Source organism: Ursus arctos, unplaced genomic scaffold, assembly GCF_023065955.2.
Source record: "Ursus arctos isolate Adak ecotype North America unplaced genomic scaffold, UrsArc2.0 scaffold_37, whole genome shotgun sequence".
Taxonomy (NCBI): domain Eukaryota; kingdom Metazoa; phylum Chordata; class Mammalia; order Carnivora; family Ursidae; genus Ursus; species Ursus arctos.
The window spans coordinates 27,949,644-27,967,858 of NW_026623053.1; the positions used below are offsets into that span (position 1 = coordinate 27,949,644).

Below are 18,215 nucleotides of genomic sequence, written 5' to 3' on the forward strand. Positions count from 1 at the left end.
GAATAGTCTCCTCTAAGTGAAGCCTGAGCTAGATTCTAAATGGAGCAAATGTTCTAAATCGATGGTTGCCACCCCAAATGCCAGGCATATACATGGTAAATGACTATTTATTCATTTACTATGTACTTATGGAACTTTAAAGTGGGTTCTCATGGGCTTATGGTCCAATGAGGAAGAAGAAAGACCCCATTCCGGCATCTTCGAGGTAGCCTGACCACACACTGGAGATAGATTCTTGGGTCAGGAAAACCATGGCTGCTTTTTTTTTTTTTTTTCCTCCTAAGGCTCCCTTCCAAATCTGAGTAGACGTCCCCAAATGGATTATGTGCTCCGAGCCCATCTCCAGTATAGACAGAAGCCCACCTCGAACTTTATTGCCACGCTCCAGGGTCAGCTTCTGGTCAGAGACATGACGTCCCCAGCCAAGCTGTCCACTTGATGGAAACAACTTTCTTGGCTGGCTGGGTGATTGGTGTGGGCTCACATCATGGGAGAAGGGTGTCTGAACTCAGCCTGTCCTCCCCACTTCGTCTGAAATGAGCACCAGCCTGTCGTGCCTGTGGGCCGGCAGCGTTCACTGCTCAGTGTGGCATTGTTTAGGCGTGGGCTGCCTCTCCAGGGGCTCGGGGTTCTGCTTGTCCCTCCTCTTTCCTTCTTCCTCGCACATTTTTGGGAAGGCCAGTCACCTGTGACTTCGTGAACATGTTGTAGGCCTGGAGCTTGAGTAGGGAAAGAGAAGCGACATCCCGCTTCGCTCGACAGGGCGCTGGGCTTTAAGCTGGGGGGCTGCACGTGCAGCTGCGAACCCTCTGAGCTGCTTGCTTGGAAATCGCTTTGCTGGCCACGCTCCAGAAATGTCATCAAAAGTGGCCTCGAATCAAGGTTTTTTGCTTGCTTCCTGAGTTTCACAATTCCAGGAGCTGGCTGGTGCCTGTCCTCAAAGCATGGAATTTCTACTGCTTGTAACACATGGTGTGTGTGTGTGTGTGTGTGCACGTGTGCAGCACACACAGGCTTGTCGGCACAGGCGTGTTTTATAGCTAAACCGTTTATGCCTACAGGCAGGGGATGATTAAAGAACACAGCGTATGGCAGAGTTTCTTTGATTTCAAGCATCACACATCTGGATTTGTAGGTTGGTGTCTTTGAAGAGATGCCACGGAGAATCTCGCACGCAAGTGCAACTGACCCACGAGGCACAGGACCTTCCGTCAGAAAGATCTGCGGGTAATTGACTGGGGACAGTTCGGTGCTGTTTTTGGAGGAACAGGTGTATTTGGCCACACACTGGGGGAAGTGAAGACCTGAGCTTTGAGGAAGTCAGGTTTGAGGCCGTCAGAGGCTGTTATTTATATCAGAACGATGTGTATTGAGAGGCGAAGACTTTCATTCCGCCACTCACGGAACTAGTTTAGAGAAGAGGAAGGGCGTGCATTTTGCCTTGTTAAATATCTATTGCACTAAGAGCTTCTGGTGTGGGTCAGAGTCCTGGTAATTCATACCCAGGCTCTGTTGTGGACACAAGGTGCGTACACACTCTCTTCCTCCAGCCTACTTTGTGGATAAAACGGCTCATTTCTGATTGGTTGCTAGAAGTGGGACTTGACTCCTGCCCCCTTTCCCAAGATGTGAGCAGCCTGGTTTGTGTGTTTGAGGGAGTGGAAGGGCCTTGAATCTCTAAGCTCAGAATGAAGACATTAGACCCTAACAGCCAACAAAAACAATACATTAGGAACTCTTGTATTTGCTATTATAATACATGAAGTCTCACATAACTAGCTTCCGTTTTTATATCTTTTGAGTTCTAAAGATTCCCCCCCACACACACACACACCACAAGGCTCTTTGGTTATGGGAAATGAGTGTGTTTGGGGATAAACATGTCAGAATTATTAGGGAGAAACTTGGCAGTGGAACAAACCATGCGATATGCTTGACAAGAATTGAGAAGCAATAACATCTCAGATTTTCTGAGACAGTCTTTAATTTTTGATTCAGAAATATGACCAAGAGGGGTGCCTGGGTGGCTCAGTCGTTAAGCGTCTGCCTTCGGCTCAGGGCGTGATCCTGGAGTTCTGGGATCGAGCCCCACGTCAGGCTCTCCCGCCGGGAGCCTGCTTCTTTCTCTCCCACTCCCCCTGCTTGTGTTCCCTCTCTCACTGGCTGTCTCTCTCTGTTAAATAAATAAATAAAATCTTAAAAAAAAGAAATATGACCAAGAAACCACAGAAAGGGAAGCATCATTGCAGCCTTATTAGGGTCATTAATAGCTAACCTTTCCTAAGGAGCCAACAGAGGATATTTCTTCACAGAAAGATCAGGCATCTACAGGGGCACCTGGGTGGCTCAGTCAGGGAAGCATCTGCCTTTGGCTCAGGTCATGATCCCAGGGTCCTGGGATCAAGTCCCGCATCAGGCTCCCTGCTTGCTGGGGAGTCTGCTTCTCCCTCTGCAGACACCCCCCCCTTCGTGCTTGCTTTCTCTCTCTTTTGCAAAAGTAAATAAAATCTTAAAAAAAAAGAAAGTAAGATCAGGTATCTGTAGAAGGAGAACTTAGTCCCGGAATGGGTGGAAATTGAAAAGAAAAAACTTGCAGGTTTTTGCTCTAAATCAGACCGGGAGACAGATGTCCAAAAAGCAGAGTGCCCAGAATGACCCCAGTAAGGAAGTGGTAGGTGGCGGGAAACAACAGCACGTTTGCATAAGGGTTGAGATTTTTCTGGGCTTGCCTAATCCCAGTCCTTTGGAGTTGGCCTTTTACGAGGGTAAACATTGTTTAATAGCGAGCAAATATTAGTTCACATAATTAAAACCTGTTGAGTGGAACAGGAAACATTCAAAGGGAATCTGCAGGTGCCTGCAAGCAAGGGTGACATTAGAAAGATCTTGGTATGTCGGCTCCTTCTCCCCCAAGGGGAGTGTCCCTGGAATGAAGCCACCAACGACAGGAGAGGAAACAGACGGCTTGTAAAAATAGGAGCAGCGTGGCAAGATTCTGAACTTATTAATAATCTGCTAGCCCTGGGGAGAGTGTAAAAGGCATCTGGAGTATTTGCATTTTTGTTTATTGAGGGGAGAAAGGCACTTCACAACGCTCTCTCCCTCCCTCTCTTTCTCTAATTCATTTAGGACAGGAAATTTCCGAGTTGACTGCCATCTTAGGGGTTGAATGTGTTTTCAGCTTCACTCTGGGTTTCACCACACATGTGAAAGAAAGAGGATTCCAGTAGGACTTAAAAAAGAAAAGCCAGCTTGACTTTCTACAATCCAGTTTTGCATCGTGGATGCGTTTTCTTCCTGGAGGGAGCCATGTGATTTCTCCCCTTCTCACCATCCTGCATTCTTTTCATTCCGAGCCCTGGTCACTTCAGGACAGAAGCCCTCATCCTCAGGCTCTGGGCGATGAATGGGAGGCGTGCCCCACTCTGGTTCTGCCTTAAGTTTCTTCCAAACAAGAGTGGAGACACACGGGTGTGTAACTGAACATAACCCGTGGCAAGATATGATCCCGACCACGAGAGAAAAATAAACAATGTGCTGATGGAGAATTAATCTTATTAGGGAAGATTTATTTGTGGTGACGTTTGAAATGAGCCTGAAAAGCTAGTAGGATTTTGACAGATGGTGAAGAGTGTCACTAGTATTATTATGGTATTGATGTCTAATCATAGCCAAATGGATCTGTGTCTGTTTAGGACATTTGGAGCTTTTGGCCTCTGCACCATGCTCTGCGGGCAGGAATACCCCAGCTCTCCTTCAGAGGGTCACCTTTCTCTCGCTCACTCTCAACCCACGTGGTTTGAATGGGCTGACCCCGCCCCCGGCTCCCCTGGGCACGTGACCCAGACTAGCCAATAAGAACCATATTCTCTCTACCACAGAGATCAGTTCCGGGGTGGGTGTGTGACCCAAGTTGGGCCGGTTCTGGAGATTTTTTTCTGGAACCATTGCCCAAGACGCATCGTCTTTCTGCTGGGATTGTCATACTGGTAGGTAAGAACTTAGGAGCTGCAAGGGACCTGTTTTGTTACCACAGAGAAGAACTCGAGAGATGGAGAGGTTCCTGAGCTCCTGGACAAGTCATGCCTGAAACTCGGCTGGTGGAGGTTTTAGTCCATCAAGCCAGTAAATTCATTCTGTAATAAGCCATTTTGTGTTTTTCCCTTGCAAACAAAAAAAGTCCTAACCACTATAGAAGTTTTAAATAATCTTAAACAAACAAACATAACCTGTGGGGTAGGAGATTTGTGGATTCAGAGAGCACGTTTCTAGCAGAAAGAAATCTTTCTGTTGCTAACATTTTCCAGGTCAGCTTCCTAGATTCCCGTAACGAAGACATTGGAAACTGTATCCTTAAACCCCCTGGTCGGAGGCTTCTCACCAATCTTGCCGACTCCTCTGTGCTGGATATTCTTCCATGAATCAGAACTGAAATATGCAGCCCTCTTGCCACAGAGGAATGAAAACAGTTCATTTGCCTTTTGTATCTCTCTCCAAGCTTTGTTTTTTCGAGGTCACACGTTGTAAGTGAAGAGTCATAATGATAATGCTGTTTGGATTTATGAACAGTTGAACAGACTATTGAGAAAAGACTCGTTAATCATCAGAAGCAAATTCACTGCGGAGGAATTGCAGACAGCGGGACAACTGCCCTGAGCCAACTAATTTTCTGCTTCTTCAGGGAAAACCGTCAGATGTTTGAGTTAAGTGCCACATCTGTGAATCCGAGAAAGAGGATGATTTTTATTGAGTGCTTACTATGTCCTTGGTACTAAGAATGGTGTTGGGCCTATATTCTCTTTTAATTTCATCCGCTGTGCCAGGTAGGTCCTATCCCTGTTTTGTAACGTAGGGGAATGAGGCAGACATTATCAGTGGTTACCCAACATCCATTCTTTCCATGTTTCCTACAGAGACAACTCCAACACGTACTGCTTCTTGTTCAAAGTTCAGCTCTCTGGGCAATTACTGCAGATATTTACCATTTTGCAAACATTTTTTTCATTTCTGCCCCACAGCTGTGGATAGCCATGTGATATGGTTCTGGCCAGTGAGAGTTGAATAGAAGTCTTCTGAGGATTTCTGTAAAAGTGTTGCTTTTCTGATTTGGGCATAGCCCCTTCCTCCTTGTTCTCTCGTTCTCCCGGCTTGGAACGTGGGTATGAGGCAGGTGGTAGAGGAGCCATATTGTGATATCAGGACAACCATGGGGAGGACAGCCTTATTCTGAGGTGGTAGAGCAGGAAGGTAGAAGGAAACTAGGATTTTTCTGACATTGCAAAACCAATGCTTCTGCCCTGGAAGGCCTACTTTCAGACTTGTTATATGAAAAAAAAAAAAAAAAAAAAAAAAAAAAAAAAGAAAGAAAGAAAAAGAAAAAAGAAAAGAAACCATTATTTGGCTAACTCAGTGAAGTTGGGTTTCTGTTACAGACAGCTGAATATATTCCCTGACACAGGGAGACCGAACTAAAGGAGTTTAAGGGACTGACTTGCATTTCCATATAAAGTGATGCCTCAAAGCTGAATAAAACGTAGAGCCCACCCTTAAATAGCTCCAGCCTAGTTTGGAAGGCAGAAACATAAAGGAACAATTGCAATGTAATGTCATTAATGCAATGATAGTGATTTGCCTAGAGTATTATGCGTGCCTAGGAAAAAAAGAAAATGAGACAAAAGTGGAATAAAAGTTAGCCAGGCAGAGGAGAAAAGTGGGAAAAGAGATTATAGCTTGAACAAAGGCATGGAAGTGAGACACAGCAGAGTAGGCACGGAGAGCCACAGGCTGGTCTGCGTTGTTGGAGCATAAAGTATAAGACAGGCAGTGGTGAGCCCTGCAGCAGGGGAGGTGTTTCATTTAGCTAGAGCCTCGACATAGGTCAGCCCCAAAACTTAGTGGCTAAAAACTATAATATTTTATCCTTTCTCATAATTCTACAATCTGAGTGGAGTTCAGCTGGGTGGTTCTTCTGTTCATGGAATATCTGTTGGGGTTGGAACATTCAAGAAAATTTCCTAACTCCCATGTTTGGTGCCTCCGCTGGGATAAATTGAATAGCTGGAACTGGCTGGGCCTCTCTCTCTCTTTCTCCTCCCTCCCTCCTTCTCTCTTCTTTTCTTTCCATTTGAGTAGCTAGGACTTCCTCATAGCATGACAATCTCAGAGTAGTTGGACCTCTTACATGGTTGATGGCTTCCAATTAAGAAGAGGAAGCTGCCGTGCCTTTAAGATCTAGGCTCAGATGTATCAGAACATCCCTTCTACTGCACTTGGTTGATCAAAGCAAGTCACAAGGCCCACCCTGAGTCAGGGGGAAGAAGTAGCTTCTACTTCTTGTCGGGAGGAGCAATAGATGCACTTGCAGGGAGACGTGAATTAACAGTGATAATCTTGGGAGACTGCCTACCCCAGAAGTAAGAAGGGTGCACATGCAGAACTTGTCTGCTTGTCAGGTAGGCTGATACAAACGCCAGACCTGGGGCATATGCCCTGCTTCACATTTGGGATCTGAAAGGAGAATGCCTCTCGGACTGACCTGACCCATCACAGTAAAACAGACCAAGAAATGCGATTAGGCAGAGAAAGTGCTGACATTTGGCTTCTCTGAACCCTCTTCAGTTTCCATGTGGCATGGACAGGACTCAGAGGTTCCCTTATGCTATGGGAGATTGTTGAGTTGAGAGAGAGTTGACTTGAGTCTGCAATGGTGAAGGACCAGGTGAGCCCATAGCAAAGGCTGGGTGGGCCGCTTAGGCCACAGGCTGGAGGGGAGACCAGCAGAGAGCCCTTGGACTCAGAATGGTAGGGAAAGCAGAGCAGGATGACTGAGCCCTGGCTAAGCTGAGAGACCAGAGGAGGAGTTCCCAGCCACCCTGTAGCAGAAACCAGGGAGGATCTGGAAGACATGTCATGGTTTTGAACACCTTGTCTTCTACCCTCTCAACCTCCCGTCATAAGGTCACAAAAGACAGCACCCGTCCCACCGACCTGGATACCACGTTGGAAAGCAACAAGGGGAAGAAAGAACCCGAGAACCTGAGAATGTGCCTGAAGAGACTCTGTATTTAAATGAGCTCTTCATAGCATTTCCTGGACCGTACCAAAATTTACCCAGCAAAAGAGGCTCACAAGGAAGAATAAGTTATAAGGAAATAAAGAAACCATATTAAGTAAACTTACAAAGAGCTAATAGGAGTAATGAGAAATGCAGACAGCAGTGACTTCTGTGGGAGAGGAGGGGGATGTGGGGTTCCACAGGAAGCTTCGGCTGTTCTGGGAAAGTCTTGTCTCTCAAGTCAGGGGATAGGGACATGTGTGCTGCTGTATTCCTTCTTCCTTTTTGTGAGCTTGAAATAGTTCATAATGGAACTTTGTAAAAAGCTGTATTTCTGAATAGAATTGTGAGCCCCTAATGCCAGGCTTAGGTCTTGAATAGGTTATATGGGAATGGGGGTCTAGAAAGAGGCTTGAAATAAGTCAGATTTGCCTGTTAGGAAAATCACCCTGGCTGGATTTGAGGAAGACAAGAGTAGAGAAAGGGAGGAGGCTGCCATGCTAATCCAGTGAGAAGTGACGGTAGCCTGAGCCCCCAGGTGGTGGTGGCTGTCACTTAGGAGTTAAGTTGGTAGGACTTGGTCATTGGCAAGATGGGGTTGGGAGGATGGGCAAGGTTACCCATTTGAGTGAGTCAGTGGATGTGGACCCCCCCCCCACATTGACTGAGATGAGAGAACCCAAATGGGGGGTGTATTTAGTTGGAATGGCAAAGGGTTCGGTCGGGACAGATTGGGTTTGAAGGGCCTGTGGGATGTCCTCGTGGAGGTGACTGGCTTTAGGGTTGGTACATGAGTCTGGGCTGCAGAGAAGAGATCTGGGAAGCCGCAGCATTGATGCAAGTTGGAGCCGTAGAAGTAGATGAGATGCCCTGAGGGAAGGTGAGTTAGGAGAGCAGAAAAGACCCAGGACAGACCAGATGCAGCCTCCCCTCAGCCACTGAAAGATAAGCTTTAGCTGTCCCCAGCTCTGTAGACACCCACTTGCCATCACCACCACTCACCACCATGCCTGCCGTGAGTCCCCCACTCTGGCTTCCCCCTGTGGTGGCCTGTCCCTCCCTGCCCCATTCTCTATTCGCTGTCCAGGTTTGCCTGCCTGCCGGGGGGCTTGCTTTCTTTTCTCTCCAGAATTATTAAAGGGACAGAGAGGAAGGCTTCCCTCCACAACCAGATGAGGTCCTTACCCAGGAAACAGAAGGCCCAGCAACCCCACAGAGCCTGGTGAGACCCCAGATATGGGAGCCTCCTCTGAAGTATGGGCCTCCGTCTCCCAGATCAGATGGCAGCTTTCTCCTAGAGGGTCAGTTCTGTGGAGAACGGCAGAAAATGGGAGGATGACGGCTGCTGATAACAGCTTGGAGACACCGAGGTGTCTTGGCTTCTGTCAGCTTCCTTGGCCACCAGGGGTGCCCAGTCTCCTGCGTGTGCCAGGCCTTTCCTTGCTGATGGTTTCCCCCCATCTCCAGACAGGCCTTTAGGAAGTCCTCTTGCACTGCCACAGAGCCTTCGATTTGAATTTCTAAACACTGGTCTCTGTGGAAACCTCACAGGCCTGAGTAGCCAACACTCGATGGGATTTCTCTCCTCTCCACCCCTTCCTCTTTCGGAGGAGGGATAGAACATCTCCTTCCCGGTGGGTTCGTTGGCAGTAACAGAACACGCAGAAGCTGGTCAGGGCAGTTCGGGTGGACAGCAAGCTTAGGGGAAGTGGGCATAGCAGGGCCTTACAGCCGGCCGGCCCCTCCGTCAGCCTCCCATCTCCCGTTAGTGTTATCATAAATGCAAGACAGTGACCGTCACTCTTTGTCTGTCCTTGTTGACAACCTGGTCATCTTCTCCTCCACCCAGACCTTGGAAATCTCTGTTTTTTTAAAAATTTGGTTTCTGACGTGGAGTTTACATTCCAGGTTGGATAGGGAACTGCTCTAAGCTCTAGAGAAAAAGTGTTTCTGCCCCAAATTGGATTAAGAGAATTTGGGAAAAGCCAAAACAGCAAAACAACAAAGTTGCCCTTCAGGAATACCAGTCTCTCACAACATTTCTCCAAAAGAGTAGATTTCAGTGTATTCGTAGGAATGTTAGAAGGTTTTGGTTTTCTAAAACCAATCCTATAGTCAAAAGTGATACGGCTACAGCATAAGTTAGTTGAGAAAGGAAAGTTTCGTATGGAAAACCTGTTAAGGAATCATTCCAAACCCTTGTGGCGCATCTACTCTGAGAGTTTAGGATTGCTTTTACCTGTACAAACTGTAACCCTCTGGTATAGAATACATGCCGAGAAGAGGAGGGATGTGCAGATTAGCAATCTCCGTTCTCAGGGTCTTCATTGTCGCCCCACCAATGGTCTTCTATTGAACTGTGCAGGGGACAGCTAAAGGCCCTTCGGCTCCTTCCTCTGCCTCCAGACGGACTAGAAGCCACCTCAGATAGCAGGGCAGCTGCTCCCTTTCAAGGACTCCTCTGGAAACCTGCCCACTGCTTTGGATTTTGGTTTCCTTATCTGGAGCATCTCATAATTTTTTTTTAAAGATTTTATTTATTTATTTGAGAGAGAGAGAGAGAGAGAGCACGAACAGGGGGTAGTGGCAGAGGCAGAGGGAGAAGCAGGCTCCTGCTGAGCAGAATGTCCTACACAGGACTCGATCCCAGGACCCCAGGATCATGACCCAAGCCGAAGGCAGATGGCCAACCCTCTGAGCCACCCAGGTGCCCTGAGCATCTGATGATTTTTGGCGTGCCTTCTAGCTCTTAGGACTTTCACTGCCACCACTCTAATTCTGGGCTTGCCCTTCTGGGATGGTAGACCTGCCCCAGACCTTCCATCTGTCCTTATTCTGGGCCAGATGTTAGCAGCCAGCTGATTGGATCAGTAACCTGGGGAAGGGGTGTGCTAGTGGGTTCGATGTGGTACTTATCCCAAGTAATATATTTTCATTTTGATAGGAGTCCCCTGGGTGGAGTTGGGGGTGGGGAGTGTTAAAGAGATTTCCAGGCTTTGGAACCAACTGGGGTCTGTGTGTGTGTGCGTGTGTGTATGTTATGGGAGGAAGAGAAAAGAGAAGGAGGAAGAGGAGGAGGAAGATAGTAGCTGCTATTTATCAATGTAGCAAAAGAACATAGAGAACACCCCTTTTCCCTCCCATCCAGAGACGACTACTGCTACTATCTTGGTATATATCCTCCCAAACACCTCGTGTCATAAACGGGAATGAATACCCTTATCTCTAGCAGTCAAATTGAGACACTTTTATGAAACTCAGAAGTTGCACACATGGTTTCTGTGTGTACCTCTTAATAACAGTCTCCTCGTTCCAGTAATCCTACTTCTAGGAATTTATCCTAAAGAAAAATCTAGAATAATAAGACTAGGGTTAGCTATGGTGTATTGAGTTTTAATTGTGTACCGAGTTTTACACACATTAGTTCCTTTAAGTCTTGCACCAAGCCTGCAAAGCAGATAACACCATCCCTTACCCGAGGCTGGAGAGGTGAAGGACTTTGTCCAGGGCTCTCTGCTAGCCAGCTGGTTTGGAGCTGGGGCTCAGTGTCAGGGAGGGTACTCCAGGAAAAGGCATCATCTCAGAGGTGAGAGTATCCTCTTGTCCCAGAGTCTACTGTCCTCCCCAAATGTTCCAAAGGCCCTGAGTGGGAGGAATGGGATCCCATGTCTTGCCCTCACCTTCACAGCTCCGCGGGGCGGGGGGGTGGGGGGGGGCAGGGGGCGGTGGTAGCAAGTGACAGCGTCCACTGTGCCTCCCACCTGTCTAGTTTCAGCTCTTTGAGAGCTGCTCTTCCACTGAAGACTTCCCTTGCTTTCTCTGACCGATCCTGTTTCTCCTTTCTCTGTTCTATGTCAGAATAGCCCAGAAGAGATTTCTACTGCTTTCCAACTCATCACAGTGGTTCTCAAAATGTGTTCCTGAGATCCCAATCCTCTGGGGAGCTGTGAAAAGTGCAGACCAATAACTCAGATTCTCGGGCGGTGGGGGGGGTGCACGGGACTCTGCATCTCACGGGCGTTTAGTGGCATTGGTAGCACGCTCCAGTGGGAGACCAACGGCACTGGCATTTACGCCCCTTCAGAGCAGGGACTCTGTCGCATGGCCCTTGTGTTCCCTGTGGCTTTAGTGCAGGGCCGTACGGCGGATGGAAGTGGTGAATTCGATGCAGCAGTGTATTTCTTAGGAAGGAAAGGAGAGTAAAGGAGGTGGAAAAGGTGGGATTAAGGCAAGGAATAAAGGAAGAGGGTGTAATGTGAGAGCTTTTGTAGAAGAGTCAAATGAGATGGGAAATCTCAGGGCTGATTTGGGAGGCCTGCTCTTGGGGTCCTTTGAGGACTACAAACAGATATTCAGTCAACATCTTTTCCTTCTTTTTTTTTTAATTCCCACAGATGCATACTTTAGTCCCAGGAATTTTTTTGAAGCCTGAACTTTCAACGCCAGCATGAGTAATTGTGTATAAAGTGGGTCACAAGGAAGTGGTAAGGAATGCAGAGACTATTCTCACTGCTGAATCAGAAATCTCTGTGCTATAGTATGAAATATGCAGGAAGGAAAATAAGCAGATGATAGGAGTGGAAGGAATCCTAAAATAATATTTTCACAAACAAATTCTGGCCCAGCATACGCCTGGAGGATGGGGGTAGGGGAGCTCTGATGATACACACCCCTGAGAATTAAAGAATTGGAATAAAATTGCAGAACTGGAAATCTTTCCAAATGACGTGGACCCCCTGAGGCACATGACCACTCAAGCTGAACAGGCTTCGGCAATGTCGGGGGCGTCTCGGTCGGCTTCATAGCGTAGGCAGACAGGGCTTGGAGAGAGCAAAGACAAACGAAACAAAACCCACAAAAATTTAAAGTCCCGTCTGTTTGCTCTTCCTAAAACAAACAAACCCTACCTTTTTTGATTTAATCTGTGTCGTCAATTTTTTTTTCATTTGGTCAAATGTACACAACATAGAAATTACCATTACGACCATGTTTAAATGTACAATTCAGTGGCATTAATTATATTCACAATGTTGTGCAACCATCACCACTACCTATTTCCAGAACTTTTTCATCATCCCAAACAGAAACTACGTACCCAGTAAACAGTAACTTCCCATTTCCCCATCCTCCAGTCCATGGCAACCATCATTCTACTTTCCGTCTCTATGAATTTGCCTGTTCTAGGTAGGACCTTGTATAAATGCAATAATACAATATCTATTTCTTTAGACAAAAGTAATGCAATAATTGTTGTATTTCACTTAGCACAATGTTTTCAAGGTTCATTCATGTTGTAGCGTGTATCTGAATTTCCTTTTTATGGCTGAATATTATTCTATCGTATGTACAACATTCGGCTTATCCCCTCCTATACTGATGGACAGTTGGCTTGTTTCCACCTTTGGCTACTGTGAATAATGCTGCTATAACCCTGGGGGTGCAGGCATCTGGTTCAGCCCTTATTTTCAATTCTTTGAGTATCTGCCTGGGAGTGGAATGGCTGAACCCTATGGTAATTCTACGTCTAACTCCTGGGGATCCACAAGCTGTTTTCCATAGCGGCTACACGATTTTCCTGTCCCATCAGCAGCACAGGACAGTTCCAGTTTCTCCCCATTCTCACTGACACTCGCTATTCTCCTTAAAAACAAACGAAACAAAAAACAGATGCTAATGGATATAAAATGGTAGCTCATTGTGGTTTTGATAGATTTTTAAACAGAAATCATACCTAAGACCTATATTATAGGTAATTTCACATAGTTTAGGTTTTAAAGGCAATCTGGGAATCATAAAATGTACCAAAAATAATGCTCAGTAATTAGAGTTTGTAATTCATCTTTTTGGGCACAGTATCTTTTTGTTTATCCTATTTTGGTAAATTTCTAAATTGCCCTCCTATATTCTCATCTTGTATATTAGTTCTTTTTTTTTTTTACTTGATACAAGTTTCAAATTTTATCCAGTCTTCCAAAAATAATTTTTGTAGATGACATTAGAGGTATTTTAATCTCTGGCAACAATTGTTACTACTTCTGGTATCTTATTGAACCAGCCTTTGAGCTTGAGTTGATTCTTTTAATTCCATTGTTACGCAGCATTTTGTAGTCATTAGGACAAAGATAAGAAGTTGTTTCTTTGAAGTTGAGCTGTGGTCTTTTCTCAAAACACTTACTCTAGTCACATGATTGATCCAATGTGTTGAAGTACTTGTTAAATCTTAATTTTCTTTGAGCCAACACATTTGACAAAGATAGCATTCGTGAACACTTGGTCAAGAAATACTTGAGACTATGGACTCTGAGAAACAAACTGAGGACTTCAGAGGGGAGGGGGGTGGGGGAATGGGATAGACCGGTGATGGGTAGTAAGAAGGGCACGTACTGCATGGTGCACTGGGTGTTATACGCAACTAATGAATCATCGAGCCTTACATCGGAAACCGGGGATGTACTGTATGGTGACTAACATAATATAATAAAAAATCATTAAAAAAAAAAAGAAATACTTGAGGGCCTACTACGAGCCAGCTGTGGTACTGGGTGCTGGATACACGCTGGTGAGGAGACAGACCTTGTGGCATGCGATAGAAGCTTGAAGAAAGAGTCCTCTTGTTTTTATTGCCTTCTTGACTAATAACCTAAGAGATAACTCATAAAAGTTTAGGGATAAATTTGGCCCAGGACCAAATTGTACTTATTGGATTGATTTGACACATGGCTTTCCCAAAAAGATTTGAGTTAGCTTATAAGAGGTATCATACAATAATGTTAATAGGCAAAGAGGTAGTATCAAGACCAAGAAGAAAGGAGGGTAGTAACATACTAGAGCCCTAAGCTGCACATGTTGGACACAATTGCCATTATGTAATTACTATGTTACTGTGTTTGACACAAGCTCTAGGGATGTGCTTGCATGGGGAAAGAAAATTAACATTGACTTGAACAAGTAGAGCTCATTTATCCCATATTAACAAAAAGCCCGAAATCATGCGACCCAGGGCTAACACGGTAACTCTGTCAGGGACCCAGTTTCTTCATCTTTCTGCTCTGCCATCTGTATGTATGTATGTATGTATGTACATATGCATGTATGTATTTAAGATTTATGAGAGAGCGCACACGAACACGAGTGGGGGGAGGGGCAGACTCCCTGCTGAGCCTGATCCAGGGCTTGATTCCAGGAGCCCGAGATCATGACCTGAGCCAAAGGCAGACGCTTAACCGATTGAGCCACCCAGGCGCCCCACCTGCTCTCCCATCTTCAGATGTACACCTTTGCATTCATGCGTCCTGACCATGATCCCAAAATGGTTTCCGCACCTCAAGACAGGAAAAAGGAGAAGGGCAAGGGGGCCAAGAGCTTTTTATCTTCATCTGGAAATCCAGACAGATCCCAGGAATGCTTGCACACACAGTGGGTTGCCTTACAGAAGAGGAACCCTGCGCTTAGGGACCCCAAAGCTTATATAATAGCAGTAGGCAGGCCTGCCCTTTGTTCTGGAGTGAAACATTATTTCTGTCTCCGCAGGTGCCAAACAAGCCTTCCTTTTGCTCTGGAGAGACAGTATGTCTATTTTCCAAGGTTATATGCCTTTCAAACATGCTTGAGAAGATAGTCTGAAACAAAAGACAGCCAGAGCGGCTGCTTGAAAGATGTACAGAAATGAGAGACCACCGAGAGCGGTCTCCCAACAATCCCTCCTTGGGGACTTCTGCCAGTATGTTACTGGCCGGGAACTGTATCATATGGCCACCTCTACCTGCAAGGGAGGCTATGAATTTGAGTATCTGGGGTTGGGCACATTGCTGCCCTAAATAAAATTGTGGTTTTGTTAGTAAGAAAAGGCAAGCGAGGGATGGAGCTTCACAAAAGCAAGCCAAAAGTTGTGCCCAGGTTTTTATCTGCATGGCCAATGTCTTTCCCCCATTGCTTAACAGATCTTATGACAGTATTTATTGATGCTGCCAGAAATGATTTATACAACGGAGACATAAGAAAACTCCCGGTCAACCACATTTTACAACTCTCAAATAAGCTACTGGTAGTTCAGTGCAGAATTTTAATGTCACAACTGTGTAATATCTAAGTGTACAAGCCCATAATTCCTTAGAATTCTTCCCATTAAAAAAAATCGGTATTAGTTATTTTGACAAGCCATTTTGTGGAGGGTGAGAGTAAAAGTTCGTTTAAGAAAATGTTTATGTCATGAAATTTCCCCCAATCTTTGAGTATCTATTGCTTAAAGAACACATTCTGCTTTGTGAACAGATAGGTGTTTGGTAAGAGGTTTATAAATATACTTTTTCTGGTTTCGTTTATTTTAAGAGGATTTTTTCACCTCATGACAGTCATTTGGGGCTGACAATGTTACCATGGTAACCATGCTCCAAAATGCTGCTTGCCAGTGAATATCGATCCTTAGCACCTCGGCACCGTTCACGACAGCGCTCACTCCCTTACTTGCTTTGCTCAGAGCACATTTCGGTCGAGGAGTCCACACCCGGTGGTGGTTCGGGACTGTCGCAGAAATCGAGGGCGGATTTTTCTCCCAGGAACCAGTCTGAGGATTCCAGTGAGACTCCAGACCCGCCCCTCTCACTGTGGTTCGTCTTTCCACTGTAACAGATGCAGGCGAAGCTTCGTTTCCTCTTCAGCTGCACTGTCTGCGTTTAGCAGCTCCGTCAACGCAACACAGGAGGCGTCGAGGGAAAATTCTGGATGCGAATGGACATGCCTTCCCCAGAGGCAAAGAAGTTTGTCAACTACTTTTCAAGCTCTACTCTATGGTTTTGAAATAAAAATGCTTCTCTCCTGAAAGGGGGGGCGATGTTTTAATCTGGGCGGGGCACTGGGGGCTTAAAGATGGGGCCAAACCAGAGTCCAGGGGTGTCGTGGAGGGGATGGGTCTCAGGGCTGCGGCAGGACAACGGCAGATGGAGTTTGCCCTTCTGCTCCATAAAGCGGCGGGGCGGGGGGGGGCTCCCTTCAGCGAGGTTTCGTGCAGGAGAAAGGGGAGGCTTCTTGGAAGGAGCAGCTTTGAAACTCAATTCTCTTTGCCAAGAACTAATGGACTGTCTTCAACGTGCATGACGATATGTTCAGCACAGTGACCAGAGAAGCCAAAAGAAGCCTCCACAGACCTAATTTGGCATCGGTTTATCTCCACGTGAGAAGATCTGGATGCGCTTATTTTACTCTCCGCTGTAACTAAGAAAAAAACCAAACAGAAACCCTGCGAAGGTTCACTGAGACAGCAGTCGGTCACGAAAAAGGAATTTGAACCAAGATAACGCTAGTTACAGTTTATCCACATGTTCCCGCGGCTGAGCACTGCCAGTTGAACAAACGCGAGTTAGCCTTCCGCCACCACATTCACACTTCACCAAACCAGCAGAGACTTTGTGCAATTCAAAGACTCCTCACACACAGACGCATGTGCACACGCAGACCTCTCTTGCTACCTCAAGGGTACTGACAGAACTAAGGGACTCCAAGGCCAGGTCAAACATTGCACCTTCTGACCATCTTTGCTCTGGGTTTGGAGAGGCCAACGCGTGTTTTATTGAAGTGGAAATCCAGGGAGAAAAAGTAATGGAAAAAATGGCTCCCCTGTTTCTCGTAGCAATAGCTAGCCTTCATGAATGTTCTTTGAGAGGATTTCGTTGACGGCTCGTTAACAGTCCTATCAGGTCAATGTGATTATAATATCCATTTTACAGTTGTGGCAGCCGAGGCACAGAGAAGTTAAGTGACATACCCAACATCACACATTACACCTCCTGTGTAAAATTATGGACACCCCCTCCCCCATCCTCTCTCCCAGCTTCATGGCTCAGGGTCCTCTAAGCAAAATGCTACAGCAGGAACAGGAGAGGAGATCAGGTAGTGGTATCCTGGAGGGGAACACAGAGGGAGGCTCTTCAAGTCAAGGCAAGCACAGTGTCTCCGAGGACAGGGCAATTTCTCCTCCGTGAAGTATTGGTCAATCTTCCCAGCCTCAGAGGCCTGCCCAGGGTTTCTCAGCTGCCAGGGTCACATTGCTCAACTGCCTGTAGGGGTGCCGCAGCCCTGGAAGGAAGCCCAGGCTGTAGGGCTGCCAGGCCCCGCTGGTCTTCTACTCAAAGACAGAGGAGAATGTCATTCCTGGGTAAATGCTCCTTCCAATGACCTTTCTGAGATAAGTCTTGTCTGTTTCAGTGTCTGCCCTCCTCAGTGTATCTGCTCTGACTCCAAAAAGACACGTCCTCTGATAGCCCACCAGGTCCCCTGATGGGCTTGGGTACAGGTGACCGTGTGCTCCTGGGGGTGGGGGTGGTGGAGTCATCCCCACTCTTGGTTTTCTGCAGTGATCCTGGCCTTACTGACAGTCTGTGACGCCCAGGACCGACTGGCTTATCAGCAAAATGCACTTCTTTTTAATTTATGCTGCCTGTTTTCCCTGAAGAGTAAAGCTCTGTCTAATCCAAATAATATATGGAAAATGTTTGTGACTGTGATGTCACTGTCTGTTGTTGGAAATTAAAAAGCAGAGAGGACATATGCCAACAGGATTTCTTTATCTGCCTCTCAATATGGTAGCAGAGCCTCTTAGATCTCAGACCGTTCACCATTATCATTGGCCGTCAAGATGGTGACACCTCTCACCCTAACGCACGCGTTCTCACGGTCATTTGGTTTTAAAACTACATGGATAGTTTCAGGAAAAGGGATGAGTAGATAAAAAAAAATCTTGTTAATTAAAGATTTATTTGAGAGAGAGAGAGAGAGAGCTAGAGCAGGGGGAGGGGCAACGGGAGAGGGAAAGAAGCAGACGCCCTGCTGAGCTTGGAGCCTGACCTAGGGCTTGGCACGGGGCTCGACGCCATGACCCTGAGATCACGACCCCCAAGATCAAGACCCGAGATGAAATCAAGAGTCAGGTACTCAACTGACTGAGCCACCCAGGCGCCCAATTAAATTTTCTGAATCCAGAGTCAAGCCTTCTTGGTTAAACCTATAATATAATAGACTTACAAGGTCTCTTAGGTTTGCTTGTTCCCCCCTCCCCCACAGGAAGATTCCTTTATAATGGTGAGTTTGGTAGCACGCAGTGCTAGACAGGCCTCAGTCACTGATCCACAGAAGGCAGGAAAGCAGCAGTGAGAAGAGCCAACACATT

At 46.4% G+C, this 18,215-nt stretch overlaps 1 long non-coding RNA gene across 3 annotated transcripts; it reads left to right on the forward strand.

Moving 5' to 3' along the window:
* The first annotated feature begins 2,930 nt into the window (after positions 1 to 2,930).
* LOC113266203 (uncharacterized) lies at positions 2,931 to 15,864 on the forward strand. Of its 3 annotated transcripts, none has more exons than XR_006411151.3 (3): positions 3,890 to 4,823; positions 11,449 to 11,538; positions 15,683 to 15,864. It is a non-coding gene; the product is annotated as an uncharacterized LOC113266203 (long non-coding RNA). The 3 variants fall into 3 exon arrangements; XR_007189769.2 differs by lacking the exon at positions 15,683 to 15,864 and having other exon boundaries at positions 3,890 to 3,989; positions 4,308 to 4,823; positions 11,449 to 13,559; XR_008957213.1 differs by lacking the exon at positions 15,683 to 15,864 and having other exon boundaries at positions 2,931 to 4,823; positions 11,449 to 13,559.
* Positions 15,865 to 18,215: the final 2,351 nt, after the last annotated feature.